Here is a 15,391-nt window from a genome sequence, read left to right as displayed (position 1 = left end):
TTGTCAGTGAACTACAACTATAGGTAGTAAGTGCTGCTCCATCTGAAAGCATGTGCTGGACACTTGCAAGTATAGGCTTTACTGACAAAATTAGCACGAAAGTCGCCTATGATTAATTCCCCAGCCTAAGTATTTTGTATAGACAGAAATTGCAAGTGATAATAATGTGTTCAGCGTTGTGTTTCACTGCTATGTCAAAGTTAACATTCAAAACATTTATTTTGTCTTGTTGTTTACAGTAAAGGCTGGTTTATACTTCTGTATTGAGTGATCGCCATGACCCACAGCATCTACCTTGCTTGTAGTTGTGCATTTTTACTTCTTCGTGCTGTTTGTGTTGCTCTGCAATAATGGTTCTGAAACAATAGCTTGCAGGTTTTTATTTTCCTCTGTGTCGAGTTTCTTCATGGGAGTTTTGACTTTTCTGAGTGCTATCTTCATGTACAAGTAGCTAAAATTTATTCAAAGGAGAAAACTGGCAGATGTGCAACAACTTTAATCATAAGGTAAACACAAAACAACAGTTTCCATCTGGAGCTCCTGCATGGGACTCGACAGTTGTAAACACTCGCTCCATCAGACTCACAGCCCTCTCGTGGCTCTCACCACCGCCTACACTCGTCACCGTTACCAAGCCGATCAATCACAGCGTTTGTGATACGCGTCATTGTAAAGTGTAGTTAAATTATTTTTGAGAGGTGTGCATCAGTGGGGGTGTCAACCACGACAAGGGCTGCTCTACACCATATGCGTGCGTTTGACGCAAAGGTATAAATCAACCTTAACCCTGCCCCCAGTCCATGACGCAAGGAGATCTGTTCTTAAGGCTGATTTATACTTCTGCGTCAAGCCCACGTGTATGCTACAGCGCCGGATATGCATTGACGCATAGCCCTACGCCATGGCCGTTGGAGTCGCTGACGTGCACGTTGCACCGACATGAAGCGCAAGGTCTGTGATTGGTCGGCTTGGTAGCGCTGATGAGTCTGGGCGGCACAGAGAGCTGCACGAGCCAGATGGAGCGATTGTTTACAAGTGTGGAGTTCCGTGAAGGAGCTCTGGATGGAAAGTTTTGTTTTGTGTTTACCTCATAGTTAAAGTTGTAGCACGTCCGCTGGTTCCTGCCTCAAAATGAGCAAGTTTGAGCCACTTGTACATTTAAGAAGCGAAAAAACAAAATACCAGTGAAGAAACTCGACATAGAGGAACATAAACACCTCACTGTCAACTAGCATTTCGGAAGTGTTAATGTAGACCAACAGAGACAGCACGCAGAAGTATAAATGCACGGTTATGCACGTTGCATGCACCGTGGGTGACGCCGGTCACCTGACGCAGAAGTATAAACCAGGCTTGATGCTGCGTTCCAGACACAGTGGGACGTGCAAATTTCAATGGTGAAATGTCCCACTTCCGACCTCAATGCATTCTAGTCAATTGTGTCTCACAGTTGCATTTTTGCTACTTGAGATGTAAATATTTAATTATGCCAATTTTATTATGCTAATTTTATTATGCCAATTATGGCTAAAACTAAATGAATAGAAAATGCTAGCTGCCCATTGAATACAGCTGAGAAAAAACAAAGCTATAATTTATTAATCCACTTGAAAGCTAATATAATATCAGAAATAGCCTTTCTATGTTTCACTATGCAGAACTAGCTGTCATCTGTGAATTGAATGAAGCATTTTGTTGAAGTCGGGATTCTCTGATCTGCCCTGAGCTCACTGGTCAGATGTCAGATCTCTATTCGCATTCTAGACATTATTTCCAAGTAGGAAGTAGGAAAACTTCCAATTCTGAGTTATCTGGAATGTACCATTACTTGTAGAACAGCAGGGTTTTGGTGCTACTTGAGAACCTTTTTTTTTTTTGGTTCAGAGCTGGTGCTTTAGGTTTTTAGATGTTACCATTTTGTAATTAGGCTCTGGCTTCAAACCAGCAGCCAAACTACCTTGGTGGAAGATGTGTAACAATGACCACATTATCACTGATTATCACAATCAAACTGGCGACTTTCTGCATTTGAGTTGGTTGCTCTAACAAGGAGGCTAAATACCATGGCGTGTAGTGTCCGTCTCTAGAGCACCTTTAGAGGTCAGAAGAATGAGGATTACCTGTACAGCACATCACTAGCTGGCCTCTGCTACACTAAAGTTGCACAAGTATTGACTTTAATAGCAATCGCTACTGAAAATATAATAACCCGCTAATATTTGGTTGTTGTTGAGCGCATTCTTAAACACCACTGATTGGCCATTGTTGTCACATGCACAGATACAAGGGCACTTTAGTTTTTTAAAGCCACTTCGATCAGTCGACCCATCAGCGGATTGCTTATATGTTAGTTTATTGACAGATCTGCTGATGGACGTAGATTTAAAATGCCAAATCTTGTTTTGCTTGGTGAAGAGTGGTAAACCGATGACCTTCACGGCCAATCACAGTCATATCTGTTGAGCACATGAACACAATGGGTAAAAAAATCTGTGTTTAAGACCTTTCACACAATTTCCATTTATTTTTGCAGAGAATGTCTCTGGATTTCTTAAATGATCTGATTGTCTGCATCATTGTTCTGTGGCATTGTTCAGCGGCTGGTCATATGGTTGAACATCTACTGATTTCAATCTTGAGTAATTCTAGCAGTCACAAATGTTGAGTGACAGCAGACAGGCATGCACATGCCACAGTGGTAAAAGGATTTTTGGGGGATTAAGCGTGTTAAAGCATGTATTTTTGAGTATGGTGGGATAACTGTGAGGACAAAGGCTTGGTTTCTAAAGTCTTAACCCAATAATGTATATTATAGAGCATGAATTCTCTTATACACAGCTTGTGAAGTACATTAGATTTGTGGTTTTGAAGCTGATCTTCCATTTAAGGTCATGCTTTTCTTTTATGCTGCAATGATCAGTATAAATCTACACCCTAATTACCACATTGACAGAAAATATGGATGTGACCTCAATCATTTTTTGTGACACGATGTATTGCCCATTATGCAGCTCCTCATGGGTGCAAACAGACTGAAATTAAAAGGTGAAAAGATGATATTTTTCAAGAATTTAAATGTTCTCCTGAGTACTATGAATAATAATAAATCAAAAAGGACTTTGTTTCAAAGTCCTTACAGGTCTGGAGATAATGTGAAATTATGAAAGCATAACTCACTATATAACCAGTAAATAAACAAGTAAACAAATACTTTTCACTAAAGGAAAGCTCCTCTTTTTTTGGAAATAGGCTTATTTTAAGTTAAACAGTTGAGTTTTTGCATTATTAAATCCATTCAGCCAATCTCAATGTCTGCCGGGAGCACTTTTAGCTTAACTTAGCTTAGCATAAAGCACTGAATCTAATCATAGATATACAAACTAGATATTGCATACAGACTCTGAGCATGGTTCAATAGTGCAGCGACATTTGTACAGTGCTCCCAGGTCAAATGTCATTCAAGGACACTAGTCAACAGCAAAGCCACTGTGAAAATGCTGGACTTTAGCTATGTATACTAAAATTGTGGCTCCATTAAGGCATTCCTTCCAATAGACAACAATAGCGTAGGTAACATCTAATGTAAATATCTATGGAATCTAATTAGACCTTCAGCATCTCGTTTTGATTATTAGACTATTTAAAGCTTGACACTTATGTTATTATTATGTTATTAATATCATTGTTATGATATTGCCCTTAAAAACATTATATATATGTATATATATATATATATATACACACACACACACATAATATATATGTGTAATATAATTGCACCTTGGCAATATGCATATGGCAGCAAAGTTCCTTGATTATTATACAGGAATGAGAGGATATTTCATATAGCATTTTTGAATCCATTCCACCAATCTCACGATCTGGCGGGAGCACTTTTAGCTTAGCTTAGCTTAGCATAGCATAAAGCACTGAATTACACCTATAGCATCTTGTTTTGATTATTAGACAATTTTTATCCAACAAATTAAATTCATTCATTTTCTTTTCGGCTCAGTCCCTTTATTAATCTGAGATCGCCACAGCTGAATGAACCGCCAACTTATCCAGCAAATGTTTTACGCAACGGATGCCCTTCCAGCTGCAACCCATCTCTGGGAAACATCCACACACTCATTCACACACATTCACTACGGACAATTTAGCCTACCCAATTCACCTGTACCGCATGTCTTTGGAATGTGGGGGAAACCGGAGCATCTGGAGGAAACCAACAAGAATACAGGGGGAACAAGTTAACTCCACACAGAAACACCAACTGACCCAGCCGAGGCTCGAACCAGCGACTTTCTTGCTGTGAGGTGACAGCAGTACCTACTGTGCCACTGCGTCGCCCCAAATAAATATTATTTATTATTATATTTTATTGCACCTTTTGCAGCCATGGTATTGCAGCAAAGTTCCATGATTATTATGCAGTAATGAGAGGATATTTCCTAGACATATCAACTTTGAAAAAATCAAATTAGCACCAACCCAAGCTCATTCTGGAAACGTAGCCCCGCGGACGTTTCTGGAGATCGCGATTTACGTGGCCGGAGGTACGTAAAGGCCGCGTTTGTTTTTTTTTCGAGCGAACGCCGCGGGGCGGTGTGGCGCCGCTCCGCCCCTCCTCTTCGCGCTCGCCGGCCGACGGCTCGCCTCCGAGTGGAGGGCTTTCCCGACGCAATCAGTTTGTCCGCCTAGCTCACAGCGTTGCGTCGGCGGAGCGGAGGCCCCGGAGGAGGAGGACGAGCCGGAGCCAGCCGCGTTGGACGACGACCGGGATCGAGTCCGGGGAACGGCGGGTTTCGGAAATCAGGTAAGACGAAAAACGGAATCCGGAAAATAAGGGCGAGAACGCGGCGGGATCCGAAAACGCGGTCGAAATCGAAGACGGGGGCTTTTGCTTTTTTTTTTTTTTTTTTCGATCCGGCGGTTATTCCCGCGAGAACGGCGCGGGCGTGCTCCCGGATCCGCGAAAACAAAAAACCGCTCGAATACGTACCTCCACAATGAGCCCGGGTTGGTTAGCACGGTGCATGACATAAATACAGAGGAGTCAAGTAATAAATACAAAAAATATCAAAATCCTTTTGTTGTGAGATGCTAACGGTCTAATCCAATTAAAGGATTTATGCTAAGCTAAGCTAAAAGTGCTCCCTTCAGACCATTTCCAAAAAATAAGTGTTGTGCATTTTTTGCTGAATTTTGTTTTTAATCTTAAATGTGTCCCTGATGTGAGTTTTGTAGTTTCCCTGATGTGTTTTTTATGTCTATGACACAGATCATATTTGGGGTAATTATTTAAAACAGCAGTTGAGATGTCTGAACGCATTTATTTCAGCTGAATCCTTTTTACAGTGACTGAAATCAAACTCAAAGCTTGAGTCAATTCACCATGTAGACTCTGGACTGAAGATAGGGAGTGTTGTGAATATGTGTGTGGGTGTTGCTCAGAGAGCCTTTTGTAGTACATTTCTTTACAACACAATACTTCATAGAAAAGCATTTGCTTTCTCAAACAAAGATACGGTTTCAAAGTGGGGTTTTATGAACATGTCAACAGCATGAACATGACAACAAGGTTCGTCATTAGTTACCTTACTGATAGCCTACCTTTTCTATTGGCTTGGCAGTTCAAATGGAGTCCTTTCAGGATAGGCCCTGTGTGTTATAGAAAAGCTGCGAGGAATGTTTAAATAGATGGGGTGTTTAGAGGTGTTGGCCTGCTCTTCCATGCTGCATGTGATCAGTGAATGCAACAGCTGTTTTCTAAATAGGCCGCAAACAGAAACAGTTAAGGGACATTTAGGACTGCAGGGCTCTCAGGCAGCTGAGGCGCAACAATGAGACTTCTTGTGTTCAGCTGACTGTATTCAGAGGTGCTGGAGATAGAGAGACAGGAAGAGCACTGGGAGCCGACGGGGGTTTATGAGGACTGTACTTCATAGGAGTCGACTGTATCACTTCCTGCAACCTTATCTCTATCCTGCATTTAACCCCTGGAGTCCTGCATCCCCCCCTCATCCGTGGAATATCTGGCACGTTGCATCCTTGTAATTTTCCCACAAATCTCCTGGCGAGCTGTTTGTGTGGGATAATGAATGTGATTGGACCGAGGAACCGCATTAACTGCTAATTGTATCCGTGTCTTTGCGGATTGTACTTGTGCTTTTGACTGGGTAGGTCTGTTTCCTCTTATTAGGAACCAGGACCACCAGTGCAGTTAGCGCAAAGTCATCATGAGGGCAGTGCAATAGATTTGATAGGCCTTGAGGATGTCTGCTGTGTGGCTTTATTTGAGTAGAAATGAACCATCATATGCAATAAGTTTGGATTATTCTTTAACTCTGCATTCAAGAATGGATTCCGTCATTTCAGATTGGTGTTTGGTTAATGAGACTCTCAGAAATGTGCAAAAACCAACATAGGCTCATTCTGAAAATGTACTCTTATATAAGTTTCTGGAGATCGTGACTTATGTAGACAAGGAGTATGAATGGCTGCATTTCGTTTTTAAAATAAATGCTACTGGGCGCTTTGACGTTTCTTTTCGCGCTTAACAGCTGATCTCTCAGCCCCGTGTGGAAGGCTTTTCCATTGTTACCAGTATGCCCAGTGGCTCGCCGTGTACGTCGGTGGACTTTTGATGCTGAGCAAAGTTGACCATGACGAAAGGGGTTTGAGTACATCAAAGGACGGTTCCAGAAAGCAGGTAACACAAAAACAAAAGTCAAAAAATAAAATAAACAAGCAAATAACAAGATGAGAATGTGGTAAAATTTGAAAACGTGGTAAAAATCAGGCTGCTGTAAGAGCTTTTATGTTTTTGGATTGTTTTTGAAAACACTATTGGTTGGGTTTAGGGAAGGATGATTGTACGTTAGTCGATCGGTCAGTCAGTCAGTCAGTCAGTCAGTCAGTCAGTCAGTCAGTCAGTCGATAGCGGCCTCTGGTGGATTTACATGAGAACAGCAAGTACGAATGGCACTTGCAAGAGAATTTTGAGATCTGGTGTATTCGTGAAAACAAAAACTGCAAAACGTATGTATTTGGCGCTCTCCAGAAATTTATATAGGGGTGCGTATTTAGAATGAGTCTGGGTCGGCAAAAACACTACAGGAGAGCCAATAATTGATTTAATGTACTCACACTATGTACAGTTGCCTCTAACTGGGCCAAAGCTGATTTAATGTAACAGTTAAGTGAGAGATATGATACAGAAAATTGTTTTTATTAAACGTTTTTTGATAAATATAAAAACAGATGACTACATGATTTTTTGGGTGTAAAAAAACTCACATTACAATCGGGCCTGGGCACGCTTACGTCATCGATGCTGCGCTGTTCAGTAACAGCACTCTCGCTAAGCACAGTAGAGATTTCTCTAGTTATATTGCTTGGGATGCGGTGACTAGCACTCAAATATTTCCCCTAAGAGATCCGCCACTTTTGGCACTCATAAACAACCATAAAGTCCTTGTGCTGCAGGAATTAGGAGGTTGCTGAAGGTGCGCAGCTGTGGTGTAGTGAGGGGTTTGCGCCTTTAATAATCTATGACAGTTTACGTTCATTAAACAGTAACAATGATTAATAAATCCATATGAAACAGTCCCTTAAAAGTCACGTCTTGCTTTCAGTTTCCGGCTTTGGTGCGTTTTGCACTCACACACAAGCGTACCGTGCCAAAGTCCAAGTTCAATTCAAGTCAATTCAGCTTTATTTGTATAGCGCTTTTACAATGTAGATTGTGTCAAAGCAGCTTCACATAAAAGGTCATAGTAAATTGGAACAGTGTAGTTCAGTTTTTTAGTGTTCAAGTTCAGTTCAGTTTAGCTCAGTTCAGTGTGATTTAAAATCATTACTGAGAGTTCAAACACTGAAGAGTAAACTCATTGATGCATAGCTCTACCAATCCTGAACCATGCAAGCCAGTGGTGACAGCGGAGAGGGAAAAAAAAATTCACCTGATAGGACAGTGAAGAAAAAAAACATTGAGAGAACCAGACTCAGTTGGGCACGACAATTTTAATTTCTCGCTCACCGCGGTGAACCGCGTTCAGGCCCACCTCTTCCAACCGGGCCAGAGCCAGCCAAGTGAACCGTGCCTTAACCCGATTCAGCACACTTACACTTGTCAAACGATCCGGGAACCGGGCCTGGGCACAGTTCGGATAGTGTGAGTACGCCCTTAGTTGTAGGTCTCAAATCATTTACAACAGGTCTTAATTTACCTATCTCCATGTAAACTTACCCAATCAGGCCAACACTTATCCAACAATCCATAACTTTATTAAGTCAGATGCTTTAGGTCTAATTGGATTCAGAGAGAAGATTTTTTCAACCCATTTCTAAGCATGATAGTTTTAATAACTCATTTCTAATAACTGATTTATCTTTGTCATGATGACAGCACATAATATTTGACTAGATATTTTTCAAGACACTTCTACACAGCTTAAAGTGACATTAAAAGGCTTCACTAGGTTAATCAGGTTAACTAGGTAGGTTAGGGTATTAGACAAGTTATTGTATAACAATGGTTTGTTCTGTAGACTATCGAAAAAAATGTAGCTTAAAGGGGCTATTAATTTTGACCTTTAAAAAAATTAAAAACTGCTTTTATTCTAGCCGAAATAAAACAACTTTCTCCAGAAGAAAAAATATTATCAGACATGCTGTGAAAATTTTCTTGCTCTGTTAAACATCATTTGGAAAATATTCCAAAAAATAAATAAAAGGTGGGCTAATAATTCTGACTTAGGCTGTGTTTATTTTTTAGAGGGGACAATTAAAAATCTTTTCCACTGTCCGTTAGTATAAATGCTTAATGTTTGGAACTGTATAAGTCTGAAATTTAATTTATAATGATCTTGAAAATGTTTTAAAAATTGTTAAATTTGACTTGGTGAAACCTGCAGACACCCCGAGGTAAAATATGTTTTTCCTCAGGAAAAATGCCATAACTGAGGTTAGTGTCGTTATTCCCATTCCCTTTCAGGTTTTTTGCACATTAGCTTGCTGCTTTATTTATTTATTTATTTTTTATTTTTTAATAAAAAAATTTGTTTCAAAGATTTAAAATATCTAAATTAAAGAGACAGGTGTTGTTAGATTACAAATATTAAATTTAATCATAAACTTGTCAAACAGTTTTATAGAATTTGATTTCTCATTTAAAAAGGTAGGAGCTTGCACTTGCATGCTCGAGAGATGTTTTAAAGATGGCCACCAAGTGAGGTGACCTGCAATAAAAAAAACATTAGTGCTACTTCCATCTCCTCCTGAGAAGTCATCATTTGAATATTTGATTTAGTATAGCATTAGTTTCCATCGATTAAGGTTTATTGATTTACACTGGTGGAAAATGAAATTGACAACTGATTGATGCTCATGATCCTTTGACCCTTGAGTCTAATTTCATAATTGCCTCCTATTGCCTAATGAAGATATAGCCCAAATGTGTTTTTAAAATCTATTTGTTGCTTTTATCCCCCAGTTAGAGCTGCACAGAGCTAAAACAGATGACATTTGTCATCATTGCATTATTCCACAAATCAGTTAACCGAGACATCAGAGCCAGAATCCCGTCTGGAGCACCAATAACCCAATGCGTTTGAACTCATTTCACAGTATTTGACTCCTCTACTCCTCCATCATGTTCTTTTTTCCTGTCGTCCTCTTAATCTTTTTCACTTGATCCGGTCCGCTTGCATTCCCTTCCCTCACTTAATGACCAAAAAGTGGCACGCACCCAAGGCCCTAGCAATAATAGCGCTCTCTAGTCGTTAGATTCTTGGCTGACATTGTTCTGGACACACACACACGCTCTCTCTCACACACCAAACCCAAGCCTTTTTCACGACGCGCTGTGAATCACAGGTTCTTAGAGGACGTGCTGTTGGCAGAGGCTCTCAAGGTCCCATTGAGCCAGCGGTTGGCACGGTGGCTGATGGGACAGAAAGATGGCTCTCCTTGCCTGCAAAGCCTTACTCAGTATGCATGTCATGGGATGTTGTGATGGTGGAATGGATGCTGAAGCACTTTAGACTTTAAAAGCGGGTTTATCTCATGCATCACTGTTCATTCTGAAAGCATGCACTTGGGCGTCTGGCATCACTTTTTCTTGTTGCCATTGATTGCGGAAGCTTTTACAACAATTTTGACCTACAAAAATTAGTACTTTAATAGGTATAATACCCAAGAGTATTATATGAATTGCTTTATTGTGTATACATGTTCAGAGTAAATAAACGCTTCAAACTAATTAAATTAAAAAAGCATGATAAAATAATTGGTAACACTAAAATCTGATTAGTAAACGTTAGTTATGCATAAAAATTAACAGTGAGAAATAGCCAGATTATAGCTATGTTATAGTAAATGAAAAGCAACTGAGTTTTTAGTTATAAATTCCATTTAATAAAATGATTCTGACTTTTTTTAAGGACATTAACATAATTTAAGATTAATAAATGCGTTTGTATTTGTCATTTTGAAAATGTACCTCTATATACATTTCTGGAGAGCACCAAATACGTCCCAGGAGCTACTTTTTGATTTTTTGCAGTTTTTGTATTCGCGAATTTACCTGAGGCGGCTGTGTATGCTTTTTGAGATCTTAAATTTCTCTCGCGAGTGCCATTCGCGCCTGCTCTTTTCGCTTAAATCCACCAAAAGCTGCTGTCGACTGATTGTCTGAGCGACAGATTGACCCACCCTCCTCCTTCCCTAATCCCAACCAATAGTGTTTTCAAAAGCACCGACTGACCCGCCAACCGCTTTTCCCAAACCTAACCAACAATGTTTTCAAAAGCAATCCAGAAAAAGAAAAGCCTTTCACGGCTGCTTGATTTTTTTTTACCACATTTTCAGATTTTACCACATTCTCACCCTGTTATTTACTTGCTTATTTTAATTTTTGGATTCTGTTTTTTGTCGTACCCACTTTCTGGAATCGTTCTTCACCGGACTCGAACCTTGTTGTCGTGGTGAACTCTACTCTGCGTAACAAGTTCGCCAACGTACATGGCGAGCTAACTGAACAAACTGGTAACAGCGGGAAATACGCCCATATGGAAGTAAGCGGTCAACTGGTAAGCGCAAAAAGGAACAATGTCATACCACCCGGTAATCTTTGTAATCCTATGTTGAAATTAACTGATGTTAACAAATGAAAACGTACATAGTTTCATGTCGTGGCCTGAATAACCTAAAAATGTTAATATTTGAAATTTTTTAAGTAGTATTTAGTCTTTAAGCATTTGATGCTATGATGAACAACCAACTAATATACAACAATCTGAATATTCAAAAAAAAAATAATAATAAATAAATAAATAAATAAATAAATAAATAAATAAATAAATAAATAAATAAATAAATAAATAAATAAATAAATAAATGCTGGCATATGTCTAAAAGATTAAATAATAAATTATTATTAATTACATTTTTAAGTGACAACAATATCGACACTGTGCATAGTTAATATTATGATATTTTGAATTGCCAACAGTATGGATACTGTGCATGCTGAGAATTAAAATATATTTAACTACTAAATATTGGCAAATGTGTAAAATATTAAATAATAAATAATTATTTTTGGTATTTTGAAGTCCCAACATTATCGATACTGTGCATGTCAATATATCATGATATATTGAATTATTGAATATCAGCATATATCTAAAAGATTAAATAATTATTTATGCCATGTTGCATTTCCAGCAATATCTATACTGTGCTTGTTTTGTATTGCGATATATTGAATTATCAAATATCGGTTTATGTCTACATGCAACAAATATGTAGGAGAATGATCCCAAGTGCCCTTGATATAAGGTAGGAGCTTATAAAGCATGAAAGTAAGATCATTGTTGTCCTTTGTGAGCCAGCAAGCAGAACACCAGGGTAATGTCTTTGTCGAGCACACACACCCTCCCACCTCTCGCCCTGCTGAAAGCCCCAGGGCTCGGAGTGCCTGAAAGCAGCACAGTCTTATCTGTGGGGGTGAGGTGTGTCTTGCCTTGCACAGCCCTCCAGCACTTCCCTGTGGGAGACACAAGGAAGATTGTGCTCACACAGAGAAAGAAAGCTGCAGAATGTTGGATTTGGTGTAAAGACACAAGTGTAGCTGCTCTGTTAAAAGTGATTAGGTAACTTTACTTTAAAAAAGCAAATTTTACAACTCCCCCCTTGAGTTAAACAGTTGAGTTTTAGCATTTTTTTAATCCATTAGCCAATCTCTTGTTCTGACAGGAGCACTTTTAGCTTAGCTTAATTTAGCATAGACATTGAATTGGAGTAGACATTTGCATCTAGCTCAAAAACCAAAGAGTTTCAATAATTTTCCTATTTAAAGCTTCACGCTTCTGTAGTTACATTGTGTACCAAGACTATGTTGCTCTTTTGGCTCTCACTCTGGTTTAATAGTCAATGAACTTTTCTGACATACACTGTAAAATATTTGACCTTAAATTTACAGTAAATTACTGGCTAATAATTGTATTACTTTTACAGCAAGGTTCTGTGTGTAAGTTCACAGTAAATTATTGTGAGGTACTTCATATCAGCTATAATTCTGTAAATATTTCTAAATGGGGTATATGCCGAGCTAGTGTGTTTCCCATACTGATAAACTTCTTGTTATTGTTTTTTTTTTTTCATTTTATATGGTTCCTTTTACAGCATCAATGTTGTAATGTAATTCAAATACAATCAGTTTAACAGACTTTAGCATTTATTTAGTTGCTCAACCGTAAAACGAGACAAATAGCCATTTGCTCGCACGCGCCCGTCAAAATCGGCAGGCTAGCACAATAGCTTCATTGAATATACTGCAGTAAAATAAATGCTTATATTATAAAGACAGTAGAAAAAAAAATATTTAATGCAGTGCTTCTTGTAAAATCTGACACCCACTTTATATCAGATATCAATCAGCCTGTGGAAATTGCTCATTTTAAAAGAAAACAGAACTTAAACACTTCAATTTTGCACTGGCATACAGTTCACCGGAAACGATTAACCCAGGTTACTGACAAATTAAAAGTTATAAGCATGCTTCGGCATATACTCTATAATTAATAAAAGTGCCTGAACTTGCATAAACGTTAATTTGTATTCATTTCTGTGTTGAAGAAAATGGTAATAGTGTTTGAATTCCAATAACTAACGTGCAAAAGATACAGCCATTTTACAGTAATTTGATGTAATCATGATGCCTTACTTTAATTTCACACTAAAATTCTGAATACGTAAAAATGAACAGTTACATTTTGTAAAGTGACACTAATGTAATTTACCTTGAAAAATTACAGTAACCTGTTGTGAAGTTCTGGGAAGTTATTAGTGTACCATGGCTGCAGCAGGCACAATATAAACACTATACATAATAATAATGATAGTACTACTAGCACTACACTTAAAATCGTTATACTATAATCAGTGTTCAAAAATGAAACAAACTAATATTTTGATGAAAAATGCAAAAGTTGGTATTGTTGACACTGTCTAAGTGACTGAGAACTAAGTTGCTTTGTGACACACCATGAGCTGCTCATGTGCAAAATGAGCACAGAAACATGCCACTTCCACACATTTTACACTATAAAGTATTTTTTTTCAGGCTGACTCAAACAAACTTTTTAACGAGTCATTTAAAGTTTAATGTAATGTAAAAAAGTTTAATGTAAAATTTACATTAAAAAGACTTATATAGGGTTGTATAAATTAAGTAAATAAGTTAAAACATGATTAACTTAAAGTATCTTTCCTTTAATTATAACTTAATTTTATACATATGTCTGTGCTTGATTCTGACTGGTCTGTCACAACTTTCCAAGGAATGCTATTCAGAGATAACAACCTCTAAATAACAGGCGAGGTTATTCATTCAGGAACTACAAATAACCTTGGGCGCCTGTGAATCCGTTCATGTTATATACTTGCATTCATATTCATGTATTTGCTTGTCTGTCAAGCCACGTTGTCGACTATTTGGCGCCATCTTGTGAATGAATAATATTTAGGTTAGTCTATGCTTTATTCATATGAATTGGTTTCTGCCAGCTTTGCGTTTTTGACTGTTTGCCGCCATCTTGTGACTGAATAATGTGTAAGTTATTGTATACTTCCTCAGCTGTTTTCATTTCTGCCAGCTTTGCGTTTTTGACTGTTTGCCGCCATCTTGTGACTGATTAATGCGTAAGTTAGTGTATACTCCCTCGGCTGTTTTTGTTTCTGTCAGCTTTGCATTTTTGACTGTTTGCACACCATCTTGTGACTAAATAATTCGCAAGTTAGTGTACAGTATACTCTGTCAACTGTTTTTGTTTCTGTCAGTTTTGCTTTGAATTAAATAATTTATAAACTCTTACTGATCAGAACAATATTTGTGTGTATCCGAGTAAAAAGCAGGATAAAGAACACCAAGGGCGATTGTTTTCGCAAAAACATAACATATTTTCATGACTTTTTGATCATACTGTGTAGAGCACAGGCTTCAAATCCAGTTCCTGGAGGGCTGCAGCTCTGAACAGTTTAGCTTTAACTCTAATTAAACACACCTGATCAAACTAATTGAGTTATTTAGGTTTGTTTAAAACCTACAGGTAAATGTGTTGAAGCAGGGTTGTAACTAAACTGTGCAGCGCCGCCGCCCTCCAGGAACTGGATTTGACACCTGTGGTGTAGAGTTTAAAGATGTGAGATTGTAAGTAACCAAATCTTTTAGGTTTTATAATATATGGTCGTATCTGTCAAAGTTTTGTATCCATTTTTTGTTATACAAATTATAATGTCTTTGACAGATGAAATAGGTCAATTTGAGGCATGAAACACTGAAGAGATGTAAACAGCTGAATTTTGACTGCAACCCAAACAGCTGGTTTGTTTCGTCAGAGAGTAGGATGAGTGTATTGTTTCAAAAGTCAGTGAGATTGACACAGCCACCTAAAATGCAGATGCGTTTGTAAACCCTTGCCGATTTGCAATCTGGACACCTCATTTGAACCGCAAGCTGTTAATATTTTACTTATAGCTTATATAAAGGTTTTTGAACAAATTAAATTGACAAAAATAGAAATAATTTTGCATTAGGGCTGCACAATATATTGTTTTAGCATCAATATCGCAATGTGATCATTCGCAACAGACACATTGCAGGATTTGCAATGTTGAATGGATTATAGTTTCATATTTGCTTGTGTTTTTGAGGCCTGTGGTTGCTTGAGGATTTTATACAACAAACACTACACAGTATTATTTTAGATTTGACTATTGAAATACTGTATGTATCTTTTTCTTGATTGCATTTATCTATACTAACTGACAAAAGTCTTGTCGCCTATACAAGTTTTAAAAACAACAAATAACAACTTGACTT

The 15,391-nt window shown here is 38.1% G+C and overlaps 1 protein-coding gene across 1 annotated transcript in view; it reads left to right on the top strand.

The window, feature by feature from the left end:
* The window catches only part of mmp15b (matrix metallopeptidase 15b), a 75,543-nt gene that overhangs the window by 3,676 nt on the left and 56,476 nt on the right, over nucleotides 1–15,391 (top strand). The gene's annotated exons all lie outside the window — the stretch shown is intronic.

This window comes from Danio rerio, chromosome 7, assembly GCF_049306965.1.
Source record: "Danio rerio strain Tuebingen ecotype United States chromosome 7, GRCz12tu, whole genome shotgun sequence".
Lineage (NCBI taxonomy): Eukaryota > Metazoa > Chordata > Actinopteri > Cypriniformes > Danionidae > Danio > Danio rerio.
The sequence above is the reverse complement of the archived record's forward strand: the minus strand, read 5'-3'. Positions and strand labels throughout refer to the sequence as shown.